We start from the raw sequence: 22,833 nt of genomic DNA, 5'->3' as shown, positions 1-22,833 counted from the left end.
AGTAAAAAGAAGGTTATTGAGAAATGAGAAAAGAGCTTATGTTCTTTGTGTAGATAGTAAAATATGGAGAAGTGACTTTTATCACTTCAAGGGTAGTAAAAAGAAGGTTATTGAGAAAAGAGCTTTTGTTCTTTGTGCAGATAGTAAAAAATATATGGAGAGGTGACTTTTATCACTTCAAGGGTAGTAAAAAGAAGGTTATTGAGAAAAGAACTCCAGTATTGAGAGAGATTTGGTAGCAGCTATGGAATTGGTGAACATGTCTTGCTCTGTGGTGTTGGCTATTGGGCATAGCTTTCTTGATCTTGTATAGAAGAAAGTAAATTTGCATTTAGCTTATACTGCATTAACCATGATATTGCCAACATTTGTAGAGAAAATTATAATAGAGTATCACACTTTTCTTATCAGCTTTCATCAATAACAAGTCTATTGAGAAAACAAATCCAGCACTAAGAGAGATTTGGTAGCAACTGTGGAAATGGAAAACATGTCTTTCTCTGTGGTGTTGGATATTGGGCATAGCTTTCTTGATCTTGTGCAGATAGTAAAAAATATTTAGAGAGGTGACTTTTATCACTTCAAGGGTAGTAAAAAGAAGGTTATTGAGAAATGAGAAAAAATCTTTTGTTCTTTGTGCAAATAGTAAAAAAACATATGGAGATGTGACTTTTATCACTTCAAGGGTAGTAAAAAGAAGGTTATTGAGAAAAGAGCTATATTTGTTTGTGCAGATAGTAAAAAATATATGGAGAGGCGACTTTTATCACTTCAAGGTAACTTTTATCACTTCAAGGATAGTAAATGTTACTTTTATCACTTCAAGGGTAGTAAAAAGAAGGTTATTGAGAAAAGAGCTATATTTCTTTGCGCAGATAGTAAAAAATATATGGAGAGGTGACTTTTATCACTTCAAGGGTAGTAAAAAGAAGGTTATTGAGAAAAGAACTCTAGTACTGAGAAAGATTTGGTAGGCGAACATTTCTTGCTCTATGGTGTTGGCGACTTGGTAGCAGCTATCGAATTGGCAAGAACATATCTTGCTCTGTGGTGTTTGGAATTGGCAATAACATGTCTTGCTCTGTGGTGTTGGCGATTTGGTAGCAGCTGTGGAATTGATGAACATGTCTTGCTTTGAGGTGTTGGCAATTTGGTAGCAGTTGTGGAATTGACGAACATGTCTTGCTCTGTGGTGTTGGCTATTGGGCATAGCTTTCTTGATCTTGTATAGAAGAAAGTAAATTTTCATCTAGCTTATACTTCATTAATCATGATTTTGCCAACATTTGCAGAGAAAATTATAATAGAGTATCACACTTTTCTTATCATGTGGCTTTCATCAGTAAAAACAAGTCTATTGAGAAAACAAATCCAGCACTGAGAGAGATTTGGTAGCAACTGTGGAAATGGAAAACATGTCTTGCTCTGTGGTGTTGGATATTGGGCATAACTTTCTTGATCTTGTATAGAAGACTGTAAATTTGCATTTAGCTTATAATACATTAACCATGAAATTGCCAACATTTAGGGCACACTTTCCATCACATTTGTAGAGAAAATTAGAACAAAGTATCACACTTTTCTTATCAGATCTAAATGCTCCTATATGCAATAGCTACCTTGTGCCTCATAGTTTAAATTTGTGTAAGGAGGAGGAGTCCATATTGTTATTCTCACTTTTCCACAACAATGGAGTTTTTGTACTGTGGAGATATCCTAGTCATAAAAGTTACGGAGTCTTTGTACCGTTGAGACATCCTAGTCATAAAAGTTCAGAAGATAAGAAATTTATATAGTTTAACCTTTATTTATAAGTCCATATTGTTATTCTCTGTTTTCTAGGGACGGACCAAGGACATCCACTACTTTGAGAACTAAAAAATACGAGAAAAATCATTCTAAATTAAGTAAATGGATGAAGGAATAATTTGTTGTGGAAAACCTATGAGCATGCATGGGTTATATAATGAATTATTAGTGGATTACTTGACAAAAACATTTCTTATGATGTGAAATGGAACAAAAGCTTCATGCATAACTAAATATTGCGAGTTATTCATTTACACTTTGAGGGAAGGTAAGGTGCACAACAATGGAGTCTTTGTACCATGGAGATATCCTAGTCATAAAAGTTCAAAAGGTAAGAAATTTATATAGTTGAGCCTTTATTCATAAGTCCATATTGTTATTCTCTGTTTTCCACAACAATGGAGTCTTTGTACCATGGAGATATCCTAGTCATAAAAGTTATGGAGTCTTTGTACCGTGGAGATATCTTAGTCATAAAAGTTTAGAAGGCAAGAAATTTATATAGTTTTATTTATAAGTCCATATTGTTATTATCTGTTTTTCAAGGACCAAGGACATCCACTGCTTTGAGAACTAAAAAAGAAGAGAAAAAACCTTTTAAATTAAGTAAATGGGTGAAGGAATAATTTGTTCAATTATTAAGTGGAAAAAAGGACATTCACTGCTTTGAGAACTAAAAAAGAAGAGAAAAAATATTTTAAATTAAGTAAATGGGTGAAGGAATAATTTGTTCAATTATTAAGTGGTAAAAAGGACATCTTAAATTAAGTAAATGGATGAAGGAATAATTTGTTCAATTATTAAGTTATAAAAAGGACATCCACTGCTTTGAGAACTAAAAAGCAAGAGAAAACCTTTTAAATTAAGTAAATGGCTCTTAAGAGTGTCCCTTGCAAAGGGTTGGATGACTTGGATAATGTACTCAAGAGATGATGCACATAAGTTCTTATTTACAAATAGGAGTTGGGACTTTCAATCCCTATTTTTCAAAAAGTAGTTGGTGAATTTTAATGTTGGATGAAAGAACATGGATATTATTCCTATTTGGGTCCATATTCTCTCTTTCTTTGGTGAGTAAGAAATTGGGGTGTATTAAATTTTAAAGAAATTGGGAATACTCTTGATTTTTATTATAAAGAAAACACTTCTTTTCAATAGAATTTGGATTACAAAAGTTTGCCCTTTTGTTGAGGGAGATGTCATTTATATTAATGTGATATAAGTTTGGAAAGCAAAAGGAAAGGAAAAGTGGAATCAGTAACACAAGTTAGAACACAAGTTAGTCCAACCATGTGCACCTGATTAATTAATTTAGTTAACGCATTTAGAAAATCATAATGTAATTGATCCGGATTTAAACAGGAACGCAACAAAATACAGAGATAACCATATACAAAAAGATGCAATGGAAATAATACTTCATTTCATTAATGGAAAATACTGAAATATGCTTACAACTAGAAATGGAAATAAACCAGCTAGGGCGATGGTAGCTTATCTCTGAGAAGAGACGTGGTGTCTACATGCCTCTGAACTGTCTTACAATGAGGCTCGAAGGCCTATTTATTGTTGAGAAACAATGGAAAACCCTTCACATCTTCAAACCTAACCCTAGAAGATGAAACGCCAAATTGTGGGCCCCGTTTGGGGTGAGTTGGACAGCCAACTTCCCGGGGTCGCGAATTGGTCATATTATCTCCGTTTGACGCGCATGATATCCCATTGGAAAGATCTCTCCGAGGACTACGACGGAAAAGACGATTTTTTTGACAAAAAAATCACTAGCGGTAGATTTCCCAAAAAACGTCATTTAGGGCCTCAAAACAGCTCCAGAAGTTTAGGACCCGAAAAACTGCTAAAAATAGTAAACTGTGCTATAATTAAGGAAACTGAAAAAACTAAAAGAGACAGTTGTGGGGGTCCAAATGGGCTAGGTGGGTGGCCCCCACCATCCACCTGGATCATTCCTTCCCCCTTAGGAAGCAATGGTCCCCAATGGTCCCCATTGCATTGAGTTCCTCCCTGAGATGAGGAAGCTTCTGTTGAGTTGGGTCTTTGGTGAGTTGTTCTACAATCTCTGATGTGTCCAGAAATGGTGGGAAGCATGGTTGACAATGGTCCACATTGAACACTCGGTGCAAGCCAAGGAATGGAGGAATGTTGTGCTTCAAAGCATTGTTGCATGTAGCCTTGGTACTAGTGTAAGGACCATGTCGAAGTCGCCTGAGTTTTTGATGGGTTCTGGTAAGGCGTCCTCTCTGCAGATGTAACCAAACTTTGTCGCCCACCTGAAACTTGTGTGGTACCCCTGTGGGTGAGGAGAAGTTGTTCCTGTTTTCTGTCATGACCGTATCCCTTTGCTGCTGCTGCTGTGTGGAGGAACCCTTTGCAGGGGTCATGGATGTAGCAACGATGTTCCCCTTACTTTGGGAGCGAACCAGACAGAAAATAAATTTCCTAGTCTGTGAGATGAGCTTGCTGCCTTTCTTAGCCGCGATCAAAGAGGTGGCAGTAGGTGGGACTACCTCCGGTATCCTGTATAATGAATTATCCAAAGAAATAATGATAGCGTGAGGCCTTGACTCATACACAGCATGTCGCCTCCACAAGTATGGCTGGCCTAATAAAACATCACACACATCCAGAGGTGTAACATCACACAATACCTCATCTGTGAGAGGCTTGATGTTGTAGGGAAGGCGACACTGTTGGCGAACTTTGAGATCTCGTCCTTCATGAAGCCACTTGATACTATACGGCTGCGGGTGTGGTGTAGTTGGTAGGCCCAACCGCTTCACGACCTCTGCTGAAACGAGGTTCTTTTGGCTCCCACTGTCAACAATGAATTGCAGCGGCGAACCCTTCACCCACATTTGTGAGTGGAAAAGGCGCTCCCCCTCCTCTGGGTCTTTTGGCTCATTCTTCTGGATCTTGGTGGTGGCAACAGTGGCGCTGGGTTCCACATCAATGATCTGCTTCCCTTTTCCATTCCCCTTGTTAGGTTTTGGCTCAGGGTCGGAACATGCATCTGATTTAGAAGCCTTCAATTCGGCCACCAGCGACTGCTTGGTCCGACACTCACTTGTGTTATGAGTGGGACTCTTATGGAACTCATACCACTTTCCTGTGTCCTTCTTCGGCTTCATGGTGTTGTTCTTTTCTTGCGGCTTCGACGGGTTGTCTTGGGTCACCTCGCCTTGGCTTTGTCCTTTGGGCTTCGGATTTGCAGATCCAAAGTCTCACTTCTTTTGTTTGAACTTTTGCTTGATTTTGATAGCGTATCAGTATGTGTGTGCCGAGTGAGGAGATGTTCAAGAACTCCATCTCTTCTTGGATGTATCTGTGTAGGCAGCCGCGGTATTTGAGTACCAGATGCAGCTCAGAATCTTTGATACCCAACTGTGTGCGAAGGGTATAGAAAATGTTTGTGAACTCTAGCACATCTTGGTCTTGTCCCTGCCGCAGTGTGGTCCATTTGATGTATTTGTCCTCATAGCTTTTGACAGGGTAGTACTGCTCCTTGATGGCATCCCGGAAGTCATTCCAAGTGGGTGCGGCTGAAAATAGTGAGCCTATACTTTCATCCTTCTACTCACAGTAGGTTTCCCACCAGTCCTTGACGTGGGGGGCTGCTTTGAGAAGAGCGAAAACAATCTTTTCCCGACTTGAAAATTCATGAACAGAAAAATACCCATCTAGCAAATTTAACCATTTATCTACGACATCTGCGTCTATTTGACCCTCGAAGATGGGGATTTCAAAATTAACATGTACCTTAAACAGTGTGGCATTTCCAGAGTAGCTGTTGGAAGCCGATGCGTTGCCTCTGGGTAGCCGCTGAAGGATCTGCGCAAAGCTATCCATCATCGCGTTCCTTTGCCGCTCGAGCGCTTCTTCGAGCAATATTTTGATAGGATCTCTTGCCCCCTCGTCTTTCTTCTCATTCGCCATGGGAGGCTGTCGGGATTTGCGAGGCTGGTCTTGCAAAGGTTCGACCAGTTCAAGCCCTAACTCCTTATATCCCGACCTCGATGGGGACATGCAAAGAAAAACAGAGAAAAAGCAAACCGCTCTGATACCACTGATCCGAATTTAAACAGGAATGCAACAAAATACAAAGATAACCATATACACAAAGATGCAGTGGAAATAATACTTCATTTCATTAATGGAAAATACTGAAATATGCTTACAACCAGAAATGGAAATAAACCAGCTAGGGCGATGGTAGCTTATCTCTGAGAAGAGATGTGGTGTCTACATGCCTCTGAACTGTCTTACAATGAGGCTCGAAGGCCTATTTATTGTTGAGAAACAATGGAAAACCCTTCACATCCTGAAACCTAACCCTAGAAGATGAAACACCAAATTGTGGGCCCCGTTTGGGGTGAGTTGGACAGCCAACTTCCCGGGGTCGCGAATTGGTCATATTATCTCCGTTTGATGTGCATGATATCCCATTGGAAATATCTCTCCGAGGACTACAACGGAAAATACGATTTTTTTGACCGAAAAGTCGCTAGTGGTAGATTTCCCAAAAAACGCCGTTTAGGGCCTGAAAACGGCTTCGGAAGTTTAGAACCCAAAAAACTGCTAAAAATAGTAAACTGTGCTATAATTAAGGAAACTGAAAAAACTAAAAGAGACAGTTGTGGGGGTCCAAATGGGTTAGGTGGGTGGCCCCCACCATCCACCTGGATCAATAATACAAGTTTGGAAAGCAAAAGGAAAGAGTGGAATTAATAACACAAGTTAGTCCAACCATGTGCACTTGATTAATTAATTTAGTTAACACATTTAGAAAATCATAATGTGATACAAGTTTGTAAAGCAAAAGTAGAATAAATTAGTTCAACCATGTGCACCTGATTAATTAATTTAGTTAACACATTTAGAAAGTCATAATGTGATACAAGTTTGGAAAGCAAAAGGAAAGAAAAAGTAGAATCAGTAACACAAGTTAGTTCAACCATGTGCACTTGATTAATTAATTTAGTTAACACATTTAGAAAATCATCGATCGAACCAATAATAAAAAAGTTGTCCTAACATAGTAATTCCAACTAAAAAAATAGACTAGTTTATTAAAATATATAATAAATCATATTAAATATAAAACAAATAAATTTTCAAACTTCAATGCAACTTATATGATCTTGTTATTTATGGTGAGTTATATACACCATCAAATAATAAAATTCAATAGTATATCTACACCTCATCACAACATGAAGTACAAATTAAACATATGAAAAAAAATTATTATCATAATTTTACCTCCAACCAAAATTATACATTCTATATTTTCTTTTATTTTTTTAATATAATTTTTTATTTTATTTTTATTAAAATAACAATATAAATACATTTATAAATTAATAAAAACTAATATATATATATATATATATCTCTTTAATTTATAAAAAACTAAACAAATAAATTAAACTACCTTGATAATATTATATATAAAAATCTCTATAATTTAAAAAAAACTAAACAATTACTGATAATGTTGTATGTGCTCGATGTGGAACACTAATAATTACAAAATAGATTTTCAATAAATGCTTATGAGGATAAACCTTAATTACAAGACACATTTGTCATAAAAAAATTCTCTTTAATTTAAAAAAAACTAAACAATTAAACTTCACCTTGATAATATTAATTTTGTATGTGCTGGATGTGGAACAATAATAATTACAAAATAGGTTTACAATAAATGCTTATGAGGATAAACCTTAATTACAAGACACATTTGTCATAAAATACACAATTTGAGTTTCCAAGCCCAACAAGTCTTTAGGTTTTCCTTCATTGAACATTCCATCACTTTTTCGCTCTTTTATGTGTGAACTCTTCTTTCTTTTCCATAAAAATATTCGTCCACTAGAAATGGTGGTTTATATTCACCGTTTTTGGTCTTTTTCAAGTTAAACGAAAATTAAAAATTACATGTCTAGCACTGTTTCATTTACTATGAATCCTATTTAATATTTACCAGTGAATATGTGTTAAGAGACTTCAATGGTTTCCGCAGACGATGGCTAAACGTGTTAATGTTGGACGGACGCAAAACGCAAACCAGGGATGAAAGTGGGGTCAACGGTCGAAACTGATCTGCTCAGGCAATTGAATGCAATCTGGATACAAAACTGCGTCATCTGGCGAATTACAAAGATCTCGACCAATTCTAATTAGTTAAAAGACGCAAACAAACTTCTTAATGGATTTCAATGAAGAAATACAGAAGAAAGGATCCCCACTACCTCGTCTCTAAAACCAGGCGATAATTTCATTACATCTTTCTCAAGTAAATCCCTGGCTCTTGCTAGATGGAGGCTTCTTTCTCCAAGTAAATCCCTGGCTCTTGCTGGACGGAGGCGCAGGTCAGTCCATCGGTTGCAACAAACATCCTCTCGATTTGGCTTAAAGGCATCGACAGAGTTTCCGTTGGAGGATGTCGAGCAGGGGTTGTAGCAGGTACCGAGTTTTCACTGGACTAGTACGCGGATAAAGAGAATGGAGTAGACGCATGTGAGGCAGGTGGTTACAACTAAACATTCAATGGTTGAACATATGGTTAAGAGGCATAAATGAAGGAGTCAGTTGAAAGTTTAATCAACGATGTAAATTGTTTTAATCGTCTAACAATTGATCATATGGTGCAGATTGCGCCAGCGTAACAACCAGGGGAGTTCTTCCCAGAGGGAACGCCTTACGGCGTAATTATTAAACTGAACAAAAAGAATATGCTCATACCATTTGCTAAACAACTACAAGAATTTGATTTCAAAGAGTTATATCTCAAGATTTAGGACACCAAATCAGGCCCAAGAGGACTCGTTGGAAAGCTTATTAAGATGAAACAATTTGGAAGAATTTTTTTTAGTTAAATCTAGACATTAAATACTCTTAAAATTTAACATAAAATAGGATTGCGAATTTGTAACTTACTAATTTTCTAAGTGATTAAGTTTGGAAAAGATTTCATTGCCATAACATTTTGTTGTTATGAATTTGTTTCCATATTACCTATTTGCCAAGAATATTATAGTAGGAAGCAATAAACAACCATTAATTTGTTTTTGTTTATTAATTAATTTGAGTTTTTCTTAGAATATTTGGGTTTCGGTTACTTTAATTCTAGATTTTACTTCCAATTTTGCTATATTTTGATAATAATTTTGTCAATATTTTTGCAGAATTTGTTGAAGGAAATAATGACTTGGAGCCTCAGATCTATGAAATTAGAGCTACTTAGAGAAAAGGGGAATTTTCCAGCTCTCAATTTAGATCCCAAAATCTTCATTCAAATGTCATTGAAACAGATATCCATTTTTGAAATTAAATTGTATTATTATGAATAAGAACCTTGAAACTTAGCCAAGGGTTCCATTATTCTACAAGAGAGAAACTCTTCGCACTATTGTAAAGGGGGGTTTATTCTATAAAATATCTTAGGCTCATATATGAGTTTTGAGGATTTCTTTCTAGAATTTGAATTTCTAGATCAGAGGACAAAGATTGTGCACTATTGCAAATCCATCTTTTGATGACAGAGTTGTATAACCTAGGAATAAATTTTTGGAGAATTTTCCAGCTTGAAGAAGCACGCAGGATCATAAGTTTTATGTAATATATTTAAATCTAAATACTATTATTCATTTGAATGTAACCATAGACTTTTGGTGTTGATTAATTTCTTCCAGAACTTGTATATTTTTGCACTATTGTGAATTATGCAAGTGTCATTTATAGAATTAGCTATCTATTTGTATAATTGAATAAGTTTGTCAATTATTCCTGAATGTGATCATATATTTATATAAATGTGTGGCAACTAATTATTTATAGTTTTATCAATATACATTGGTTTAACAATTACTCGAGTGTGAGAACTATTTCCATGCCCCAGAGACTTATCCTTGATAGATTTTTACGTTGTGATGTTTCTTTAAACAAAGCATGAACACTATTAAATAATATAATTTGTTAGAACTACTTCTGCAATTCAATATTAATCATCAACCTCATGTTCAATCCCCATTTTACAATCATTCCACTTGGTATATAGGAAATTCTTCTTGTTTGCCAGGTTAAGAAATGTTCACTTGTTTTTTACATTATTAGCTAGGACCGCATTTAGCAATGCATATTCGTAAGTCTCCTTAAGTAGGAGCAAGCATATTCATGGCCTAGATGAACCCTTATTTCAACCAACATAAAACCTTCCTTATTCAAGCAACTATAAGTAGGCAAGTATGCCCTTTTTCCTATCAATACCAATAAACAATATCATACATTTTAAGGTAAAAGTTAGAATTAGAATTAGATTTATGCATTTAGGTTAGTTTTAGGTTGAGAAAATCAGGCCAAGAACTAGTCGAAATCACCACACGAAATGGAAAGGGTCTAAATGGGGCTTTGACAAAGTGTTTAATGTTGACCATTGTCAATTTTGGCCATCAACATTGTTGGTGCTAGAAGGAGTACCACTGACAAGATGACCCTTTGGAGTTGTTTGTTTTAATTCTTCTTTTTTTTTCAATGGCTCCCTCTAAAATTCCCATTTGGAGTTGCATCTTTGGTTGCACGTATTCCAACACTCCAATGCAAATAGTAATACTCTTGTCGAAGAAGAAATTTGATGGTAAGAGTAATGTTTCTATATTTGATCATATTCTTCAATTTATAGAAAATTATAATGATTATGATATTGATGAAGGTGTGATATGCAAGATCTTGACTCTTACTCTCATAGGTTAAGCCAACAATGGTGTCAATCATTACCAATTTCCTCTATACATCATTGGGGTAAATTTACAATAATGTTTCTACGTAGAATCTAAGCAGCTTTCAAGGTGAACCTTTAAAATATTTTCTCACTAGATTGAAATTGATTTATTTTAAATTTCAATCTTAAGATTACCTTCCGACATTGAATTAATAAGATGGTTTCGACATATTGTTTCTCTTCCTTGCATTCCAAATAGTTGTGATGAACAAGAAGATATAACTTTTCTAAGTGTATTTACCATTGTTTATGAGCATGTTGTTTCTAATGGCATGGATGATCCTACTCAAATAGACAATGTAGAAATTGTTAATGAACAATTTTGAAGAAGATATGAATATATACAATATAATTAATACCAATCCTGAAGTTGTTCTAAATCATAACAAATATGCTAGTTATAATATAGAAGAAAATCGAGAGTTAGTGATTCAAGTTAAAAACATAAGAAGTGATCATTCTAATGAGTTTTCCACTATTATTAATGCTTTTCAACCACATTTGTTAGAACACATATATACTCAAGAATGTAAATCTTTACCTAATCAAATAGATTAGATTTTTTAAAGTATTTCAAATTATGATATTTGTGCGGAAGAAAACAATGTAGAAACATAATTGGAAAATCAAGTATCATTTCCTAAGGTTAATGGTCAATCTATAAGTAGAGAAACTTTCAAATTTATATGTTTGAACAATCAATTTTCTCTATACCCTAATATTTTTGTTGATCATAATTTGTTTGACAATCTTCATTTTAGACTTTCGCGATCCATATTGATTTTAATAATTTCTTTCAGATTAATCACATCATAAGTTGTTGGTCGACATTTTGAACCAACTAATGTGGTTCATCCTCAGGACAAAGGCGAAAAAGCCAATTTGTCATCATTTTTAAATAGCAAAGACACATCTAGTTCTAGAGATAATCATTAGGAAAACAAAATGTTTTAATTATAAATTAAATGTTAGGTTAAAGAATTGGTCAATATATTATTATATTATAAAAATTCGCTCTGTTAGTAGAATAGGTCAATATATTATATTATATTATAAAATATAAAAAAAATCATAAAAAAAATCTTGAATTAGTTAGTTAAAGAAACCCTTAAAAAGGAGAATAAATAAAAGTAAGTAAATAAATATATAAAAATGAATAGAAGGGCAACGTGAATGGTAAATAAAACTGAAATAAAGAGAATGAAATTATTTAATTATAAACAAGAATTGCAAGCAATGGCAGTCCCTGCCGATTTGACAGGGGATCCAAAAAATTTCACAAAAATTCTGAATTTTATCGGATTTGTAAAAACTACAATTAATTTATTTTCAAACTAACTACCGACTCAAACTAAACTTATAAAATACTGTGTGATATCCAAAATTCAGCACAACTCCCAACTCATAACATCTGGTGTTGGGTGTCGAAGAGCGAAACATAACAGCTGGTGCTGCCTTGAATGCCATGCCATTCATATTTTTATTTCGACAGTTGGAAAGTTGCATGCAACTAATTTTTACCATTTTACTATGTTGCTTGTACAAGCATGGCAGGCGGCAACAGTTAGACACGTCAATCTAAGAGTGTAAGTTCAGGAAGCAAATGGATGTATGTGCTTCAGGAAGCAACTGGAGGAAGACGTTACTACCCATGTGCATCATCTGTATGTGCTTCATACTCAGCGGTGGTCCCCTGATGGTGGCGCCAATGCGTATATCGACTTGCAGCTGAAATTGGATCTGTCAGAAGGGCGAGGGAAGGCCGCTAATGAAGAATTAGTGACCCTGTGCTTCGAACTCCTGACCGCCAAAATTGAGACAATAGCTACTACATCGCATTGAAGGACACCCTCTGCTAAAGGACACCCTGCCATGACACCCTCAGGGTCATGTCGTCTTGTTATGCTCAGTCTCAGAGAACTGAAATCTCAAGGGGTATGACATTCTCTTCTTCCTTTGAAAATCTTGCAAAATCACAAATACAGAGGCAGACTAGGTTCACATCTGTGACTCAAAAAATAGAAAAATACATATCCAACCACAAGTTACACTGCAACACTCTTTTCCCGTTCATATTTTCAACATAGGCATCCACCTTTACCTTTGATTCTAATCGTATATGTACTTTGGTTTCTGCAGGTACTGGCGATGAGATTTGAACGCGTGATCGGCGTGGGAACGCAGATCCACGGGAACCAACAAACATTACCGCTGTATGACTGTAAAAAGGCAGGAAAACGCCATCATTGCAATATCTTGCAGTTCTTGGACTACTGTGGAGCCCCTGAAGACGCCTCATGATTCCAACCTGTGGAGATCATGGATATCGTCTTGGAGTTTTGCAGTTCTAATTGACGTTATGTCTCCATTTCTGATGAAGTTTAGGCTCTCTGTTAAGGAACCATATCCTAATCATGCGTAAGAGGCTTCGCGATCGAGTTCCGTTACTGAAAAATGGCGAAGGAAACAGTCAAGGTTGGCTTTAGATTGACCGCAGTGGCGTGTATTTGTGTGTGGACAAGCATTTACACATCATTTTCACAGAATGCAGGTAAGCTCAAAGCCACATGATCTCAGTTAAGTTAAAATTCCAGAATATTTTGAAGGTTTTCAAATTTCAACTTCAGAAGCTGATAGCTTTAAGATTCGACAATTCAAATCATATTTTGATTAAATTCTACTTCTCAAAGTAGTCGAAAGAAGAGTATAACAACATTTTTGGTTTTGCAGAGCCGTTGGCCATCCGGATCAACTGCGGTTCATGGGAGAACACACATACCCCCCAGACGAATATGCTCTGGGTAAAAGACTACGGTTACATAGGCGGCTTGTCCGCAAACGCCACCACCACGAGCTAGATCGCTCCTCAGCTCAAGAAACTCCGTTTCTTTAAGCTCTCGGGCAGTCCCGAGAACTGCTACAACGTCACTCGTCTACCGAACGGCCATTATTCCGTTAGAATGTTCTTTGGCCTCAACGAGGACGTTTTGGCCGACCGCGAGCCGCTCTTTGACGTCTCCATTGAAGGAACACAGGTTTATTCTTTAAAGCCGGGCTGGAGCATGAACGATGACCAGGCATATATCGAAGCTTCAGTTTTTGTCTTGGACACTGCTGCCACTGTCTGCTTTCACAGCACCGACCACGATGATCCTTCGGTAATGAGCATCGAGATTCTTCAGCTTCATCCACAAGCTTATGGTTTTGGGGCTGAGTGGGGGGATACTGCCATATTCAGGACTGCTAAGCAGGTGGACCGTGGAGCAGACCAGAGCGTGTACGACGAGTCCTACGACAAACCAACTTGCGCAGCATATCAACCGTCCTTTGCATCGAACAACTCGAAGCCGATAATAAGACCCCAATTATTTTCCGCACCAAAACTTTGCATAAACTTAGGTTAAAATGCCAATATACCAAAAATATAACGGTCAAACTACTCGGTCAGCGATCGATCGATCGCTAATAGTCCCAGGCAGGGACTAATAAGAATTATATTATTTTATTATAGATTAAGTCTAAATATCATTAAAGTAATATGTATTATTATTATTATATAATATTAAAATATTTATGTAAAAAATATAAATTAGGTAAAAAAAAAACATGATTATTGATAATAAAATGTATAATATTAACAAAGAATAGATTACAATATTATAAATAAATGAATAAATAAAAAGAAGGGGATAAGAGACTTAAGAAGAGAGAAGGAATCCAACTCCTACTCAATTTTCAACCATCGTCCCTATTGGGATTAACCACATGCTTTTCAATCTTGATGGCCTCTCTTAACTTCCTATGATGGAAGTGATCAATCCTAGCGATGACCTTGGAATTCTCAATGCATACATGGTGTTTGGTTTTCTTAGCATGTTAAACTATAGCTGAAGAGCGAGAACGATTGTGCTTAATATTTGCTACATGCTATTGAATTCTTTTATTAATGGAGCAATTAGTTTCCCCAATGTAGGGAATCCCACAAGAACAAAGGATTGAGTAAATCCCTTTCATGTCTTTAGGGTTAACTGGGCCCTTAACAGATCTAAGGGAATTTATAATGGTATTAAGGGTTTGAAGGTAGTAGAAACATTGTTCTATTTAAGGATATGAACAATCTTATCAGTGGTCCCATGGATGAACGAAAGTTGGACATTGGAAACTTGTTCATCATGATCATTTTTGATTTTACATTCTTTACTGGCTCTTTGAAAAGATATGAGAGCCTACTATTTGTTATATCCATTCTTTTCAAAGACATCCAAAATATGAGATTTCTCCTCTTCCAGGTGATTCTCATCATAAATCCTAAGGGCATGGGTGGCTAGGGTGTTAAGAACTCTGAATTTTTGAGCCGAAAAATGGTGAGAGTTAACATGAAGATATTGTTTCGTGTGAGATTTTCTGCAAAAAACTTGGTGGGATACAAAACCATCTTCCATTCTACAGAGGAGAATATCAAGGAAGGGAAGGCTGCCGTCAATCTCAATCTCCATTGTGAATTTGATGGAGTTAGATTGAGAATTAAAATGGTTAAGAAACAAATCTAATTTCTCACGCCTGTGGGGCTAGATGACACAAGTATCATCAATGAACCTTTTCCATCGCTTATGGTTGACTTGGCCAGAGGCCAATGCTTTGGTCTCAAAATCTTCGATGAATAGGTTACCAACCACAAGGGAGAGAGGAAAATCCATTACTCCACAGGTTGGTTCATAGAATTCACCTTGGAAAATGAAAATAATTTAATAATTCATCTATACACAAAGGATTTTTTAGAAAACAAGGGAGTTACCATAAATCAAATGAATGTTGAATTACATGTCAGTTTTGATTAGAATAAATAATTATTCAATAATCATTGTTTCAACAACCTTGATAATTTTCACGCAAATGCATCTTATCATTCTTGGTTTGATTTACCTTTTAGAAAGGAAGATATTGAACCCAATTATGATGATGATTTGGAGATTGATGATATCAAAATGTTTTAGCCTTCACTATTGAATATATCATATACTCATATTGCTAATCCTCAAATTGAATTTATATTACAAGATGAGGTCTACCCTTATTCTAATAATGCTAAGATATATCTTCATCTTGAATCTTCAAAACATCATAATGATTTTAATTTTTGAGAAGAAGAATCCATTCTCATTTACAATTTTGAGGTCATCAATCAAGTTCCTATTTTTGTCATGATCTTGAACTCTTTTCACAAGAAGGTGCTAGTATTAATCTTGATTACATCATTTCAACTGATACTTGTGAAAAGGAAATTTTTGCAAATGAATCCCATCTATCTTGTAACATTAATGTACATAGGAATGTAAATTTACTGTATATTCTTCATTTATTATGGTTTTTTTTTTAGATTTATATACAAATTTGATATTTCATTTTCTGGATATTGTATATTGGTTTTTAATTGAACAACCACCAAGTGTGTTATTGAAGATCATGAAAATAATTTTCAATTTCTGGATTATGGGCAAACTTTAAATTTTTCCAACTTCATTTGAAGTTTATGTCCTACTAGCTTATTCTATCGTCTAGAATGAATCTTCCACAAATTTTAGTAGTTGAGAGTGCATCATTTCAATTTGGCCAACTATCTTACTCCTATGCAAATCTTCTGAGACATTTAACACATTTTCATCCCAACTTTGATGATCCATTTGAAAATTGTTTGGAAAAATCAATTTCTAAGAAGATTGCTAATACTCTTCATCTTGTATGTACTACTAACTTTTCTGTACAGGGTGAGAAGAGTATTGTTCCAACCATGTTTTCCTTTCACTGGTGTCATGCTCATTTTCATGATAGGATTGAAATATGGCTAGAGAATTCATTTCAAACAAGATTTCCTATAAATAAACTCTTTCTTTTCTTAAATTTATCAAAAGTAGATATAGATATTTGTACTCTGTTCTAATATCGTATTTTATTGATTAAACTTATTTTACTAATTTCTCATGTACTTATGACTATAGGAATAAAAGAACAGGAATGGATCATTCGGAAATATGACTTTACTTAGTTCTTCTTATTCCTGCAGATTAGAGTAGGATAGGAGTAGTTTTAGTTCTTATTTCTATTTTCTTTCTTTTATTTAACCATAATAATGTAGCTATGAAATAAGTAAGTGACGAGGCCTTATTTTTTGTTGGTATTCACTATACTTTATGGCGAAGAATTATTTAAAGTGATGCCAACAAAATTAGCTCATCGAACATGTCCAGGGAAGTATTTAATTTACTCATCAGAATTTTAGTTATGCTTTGAATAATACCAAATGATGAATGTAATGTTGAACTATGAATCTGTACATGTGCTTTACTCTACATTTATTTTACTTTGCAAATTTGTGAGATTTGCTATAATAATTTTATGCTTGTTCTATTCATGATTTAATTTTCTACAATATCCATCATATGAGAAATATAGCTTAAATCATGATTTGCAAAGAGGATATTTATAGCTTTGAACAAGATGTAATGCAAAGCAATGTACATTCATTATGACCTGACAAATTTTTATGCTCTCACTACATTGTAAGCACATTTATTTAAAGAAAAAATCTAAAATTTCTGATGATTCTTAAGCTTCATTTCAAGTATTCGATTGTATTCATTGCTAATATTTCACCATATGCTTGTTAGGAATATGAAACCATTCCTTTTCTAGGTAGTACTCTTCCTTAGCTCAGTGCTTTCCTTAGTTAGATTTAATAAATTTGATGATCATGAGCATGTGTAAATTTTTGAGGAGAATGCAACTTCTTTCCTATTTTATACTTTCGCATAAGAAGAAGTTACTTCTTTAAAGCACTAACTTGTGGGTGCCTATTTATACCTTTAAGCAAAACTACAATGAGATCCTCCAAGGTACACATGCATATGTTTATTTTCATCTTCTGTTAGTTTTTATTATAGTTTAAGTTTTCTTGTCTTAGCTACTTTTTGTTTCTAATTTTTATTGTTAATTTTCTTGCAGGTCTTCGATGTCTTCATTGGAGACTTCTCTCTTCTTAATTTTAATCTCTCAGTTATATTAGCTTTAAGTTAATCTTAGTTTAGTTTATTTTATTTCTTTTCATTTAAATAAGGAAATTGTGAAGATTTTGGGCTAAGATTGAGCTATCACCAAGGTAATTACTTTACATTTTATATTATTTATTTCTTATTATCTTCCTTATTTTTATTTCCATTAAATATTTATTTCGAGTTTTATCCTTAAAACCCCATCATTAAACCTTAATCAATTTTCATAAAGCAAGATAAGACAAAGAAGTACCATTTTGGTGAAGTACTCATGTAATCATAACTGTGCTATAGTTATAATCTTACCTTTGTAATTAAAGCTTAATTAATTACAACCTTGAAAGACATAACCAATCACGATCTCAACTTAAATTTATGTTGATATATCTTTACTCAAATGGTCTTTGTTGGGGTTTTCATGTTTTCATGACTTATTTTCACCTTTTCTTTTGTGTTTGTAATTTCCTTTCTTAGGTAGCTGTAAAAAATAATATTATGCTAGTTTTTCACTTTGCATAGCGATTTGTATTTCTGCTCTTAGTTTGGATTTGGTTTTTGCAACATTTGCATGGTTTTGTGTTTGCGCTCTTTGAAATTATTTGATTACACTTTTCACTTAGAGTTTGGTTATGTTACGCTTTTAAAATCTATATGGAGTTTATTTCTAAATGCAACGACAATTGATAACTCTGGGAGATCTATACTCTCTTACTATAGTAGGTTTCATTTATCCAAAATATCATTCTTATGAAGTCTCTTCTCTCTGCATTGGCCCAAAGTTTTTGGAAGAACACTTAGATTTGTTCCAAGTAGTATGGCTCACCTTTTTAACCGAAAGAATCCACTCTAGTTTGTTCCTTGAATCCCTCCCTAATCCTCCACATTCAATTAAACCCTCTACGTTGGTAGATTCATGGAAGGCTTATGGGGTTATATTTAACAAGTATTACATACATTTTCTCTAAATAGAAAAACATGTTGTACCACCCCGATCTCTTCACCCAATTGCTAAACATGTAATTCTCCAACTAAGCAAATCTAAAGGGTGGAATTACAAGAGAGTTGTAAGCACCAAAAGGTGTGGGAAGTACAAGCGAACCCTTCGAGGCTATGGATGCTCATTGGTAGTAGGGCCATGCTTATATGGTACTGAAACATCTTCGTTAGGCTATGGACACTCGTGGGAAGCAAAGCAATGTCGGGAAAGAGAGCCAATTTTACATTCAGTAAATGTATACTAATCTAAAAACTCCCTATCCCTACCTCTTCTATCCAATAGTTCAAGGAAAGTATAAAAAGGTAAATTTCCGTATGTTTGGATTAACGAAATTTAGTCGGAGTCGATGTTGAGTACTTCTATTTCAGAACTTATATTGCTGGACCTATTTTATGTGGGACACATAGGTAATGGTGTCATGTTTAAGGATTGTGTAAAATGTATCATTCAACTTTTAATAAATTTAACTCCACTATTTATATACCAGAGATAACTACTTCATCCTTGTATATCACTAATTGTTGAGACCCCAACACCTCTTCTTAATTTCTTTAGAAATTAAGGCCCCCCATAAGAATTTTGATAATATCACTTTTGGATTGCTTTAGATTGTTTGAGCTTGATTGATTCTGTATTCCATTATTTATTATTTTTTATTGCTCCATTACTTCCACCTCTTCGACAAGTTTTCGACAATTGTAATTTGCTTGATTCCGACCTTTGGTTTGAAAGATATAATCTTTTAAAGACTTGAAATATTTTTACCGTTTAGATAACTTGGTTCATCTCTAAGATCCTATCTCCAAATTAAGATAATAACATGTATTTTATAATATGTTTTATATATAAAATATAAAAAACTATATTTTAATCTAATTATTTATTATTTAATTAATTTTCAACCTGATTCATCTCGAAGACCTTATTTCCAAATTAAGATAATAACATGTATTTTATAATATGTTATATATATAAAATATAAAAAACTATGTTTTAATCTAATTTTATTTTATATATATATATATATATATATATATATATTAAAATAATAATAAAAACATGAAATCCATAAACATATATACATAATAAAACTAATCAACAAACTACATCATAAATAAATAAGATAACTCTCTTCCTTTATGAACTTCATTAAAATTGTATATAACACGTGCTTTTTTAGTTTATAGAAATATTTTCTGAAAAAATTACATTATAAAATCTTTATCAATGTGTTTCGCACCAACAAGTATGGTTCAACGTACTTTGTCATTGACCCTTTAACCCATCAACGCATAAACTTCGGTTAAACTTCGGTTGTTGGTGGAATAAAACGAAACTCGTTCACGAGTGCGCCCACTTAATAAAACACCGAGATAGAGACTCTGCCAGCAGCTAACGATTTAATTTTCCATCGAAATTTTAGGTCTCGGGAATATAAATCTTGGGTAGTTTCAAAATCGAAACTTTTGGTTTTGGCTGAGACCAAGGTGGGCCCCTCCGTATTGGCTCAAGTTTTGTTTTCACAGGTCTTAAATTATATCCATGTGGTCCTTCCTCCTTGGGCCCTCTCCTCCATTGGCTAAGACCTCCATTAAAGCCTTGTTTTCTTATTTTATTACATATACTAAATCTACAATAGATGTAAGGCTTACATTGACCTTCACCCATGTTAATGATACTTATTTTTAATTTTTAAATTATTAAACCAAACAAAAAAATAGTACCCAAACCATTTTCTAAACAACTACAATACTCCAATTTCAAAGGGTCATATCTTAATATTTAGGGCACCAAATCAGGCCAGGAGGATTCATCGGAAATATTGTTCAAAGGAGCAATTTGACATTAAACAATCCTCAAGTCTTTTAGAAAATAGAGTTGCAAATTTCCAAATTTCCAAACCACTGATTTTTTGAGTGAGGTTTTGGAAAAAATTCAGATTTTTTGAGTGAGGTTTTGGAAAAAATTCATTTGATGTTAGGAATTTCTTTTCATATCACCTATTTGCCAAGAATATCACAATAGTAATTATAGAAATCTCAAATTTCATTTTTGTTAATTAATTAATCTGAATTTTTCTTAGAATGTTTTGGTTACGATTATTTTAATTATAGATTTTGCTTATAATATTTCCATGTTTTTATAATAATTTTGTTAATATTTTTGCATAATTTGTTAAAGGAAATCATGAATTGGAGCCTAGCATCTATGATATTGGAGCTACAAAGAGAAAAAGGGAATTTTACAGCGTTCAAATGAATTCCCAAAATCTTCATTCAAGTGTCATTGAAACATATTTCCATTTTGAAATTGAATTACATTATTATAAATAAGAGCTCTAAAAATGTGCCAAAGGTTCCATTATTATGCAAGAGAGAAAGTCTTTGCACTATTGTAAGGGGAATTTCTTCTATAGAATATTTTAGGATCATATCTGAGTTTTGGGGATTGCTTTGATTTTTGAACTTTTACTTTCTAGACGAGAGGACAAAGATTATGCACTATTGCAGATCCATATTTTGATGGGAGAGTTGTATAGCCCAGAAAGAACTTTTTGGAGAATTTTCCAACTTGAAGAATCATTAAGGATCACAAGTTTTATGTAATGTATTTAAATCTAAATACTATTATTCATTTTAATGCAATCACATAATTTTGGATTTTGCTGCCTTCTAGAACTTGTATATTTTTGCAATGTTGTGAATTATGCAGGTGTCTTTTATATAATAACTACATGTTTGTATGATTGAAGATGTTTGTCAATTATTCTTGAATGTGATCATATATTTAATTAAATTTCTAGCGACTAATTACTCTGAGATTTATCAATATACATTGGTTTAACAATAACTTGCGTGTGAGAACTATTTCCATGCCACATAGACTTATTCTCAATCATTTTCAGGTTGTAATATTTATTTAAACAGAGCATGAACATGATTAAATAATATCAGTTGCCAAAACTACTACTGCAATTCAATATTAATCATCAATCTCGTGTTTAATCAACATTTTACAATCATTCCACTTAATATATAATAATTGCTCCAAACTAGTATGGTTTTGGTACCCAAAACGTACTCATCTCATACATAGTCTTCTCATGTTTACCCATGCATGCACTCTATGTAGTTTTTTGAAAATCTAATGAAATTTTGCTTACTTACAAAAAAAAGTATCTGGGAAATAAATATCAGCTTATGATTTGTGTATACTACTAAGAATATGCTAGAATATTCTAAAAGATTAAATCCTCACCATCCATCTAATATTTATTAATAATTAAATTAAAATCGTGAAAACCTTATTCTAAAATAAACATGCCTATGAGCATAATAAAATAAAAGTTTATTATTATTATTATATATATATATATATATATATATATATATATATATATATAAAATAATTCAAACAATTTAATTTAGTTAGGTTTTCTTTATATATTCTATTTTTTTTTGGTTTAAATCTTTTTAATTTCAATCATTTTTATGGACCTGTAAACTGCCATGGATATTCTACTCGATAGTTTGTTACAACAAATATGATATTATTATATTAAAAATATGATATTCTACACTACTACAGTTTTATTTAATTTCTAGATCTGTATATTTGACTGTAATTAGTGCATGCATGCAAATGGAAATTATGTAGAAAAGTAGAGAATGACAAAATAAGCTCACATACACATAAGACACAAAATATGCTCTCTGGGAAACCCTTTCGAGAGAAAACCCAACTAGAAGGTGAGACCATTTCGCTCTCTTTCTTTGTCTAGAAATATGGCTGTAGGTACAAAGAAGTAATGCCTGTGGCCCGTGGGCTGCTACAATGCACAGATCTTCTCTATGTGTTGTACCTCCTATCTCTCATGGTTATCTTTGCTCAACTATGAAACAAAATTTTGTCAACAGAATCGAATGCCTCTTCCTCTTAGTGACTCGGTTATAACACAACCCAATAACCTATTAGTGGTTAATTTTGATTACATAAACTCTTAAATAGAGTTACAATATAGAATTTTCTAGAATATTTTACATCATAATCATGTGGCTAGCCCCTTTTCCATGAATAATGGGGGTTGACGCGACATCCTGGTGAACTATAGGTGTGAAAACATGAAGGTCAACTTCCGAGTGACATAACTTTTGCATACGAACTCTGATTGATGCACTTCTTGC

The 22,833-nt window shown here is 33.9% G+C and overlaps 1 pseudogene; it reads left to right on the top strand.

Moving 5' to 3' along the window:
- The first annotated feature begins 13,566 nt into the window (after nucleotides 1–13,566).
- On the top strand, nucleotides 13,567–14,010 carry LOC149164247 (receptor-like protein 4 pseudogene; annotated as a pseudogene).
- Nucleotides 14,011–22,833: the final 8,823 nt, after the last annotated feature.

This window comes from Pinus tabuliformis, chromosome 5_1 (genome assembly GCF_031772625.1).
Source record: "Pinus tabuliformis cultivar Carrire ecotype Pingquan chromosome 5_1, CPIR1, whole genome shotgun sequence".
In the NCBI taxonomy this organism is placed as follows: Eukaryota; Viridiplantae; Streptophyta; class Pinopsida; order Pinales; family Pinaceae; genus Pinus; species Pinus tabuliformis.
Note: the sequence above shows the minus strand (reverse complement) of the source record. Positions and strands in the feature narration are given on the sequence as shown.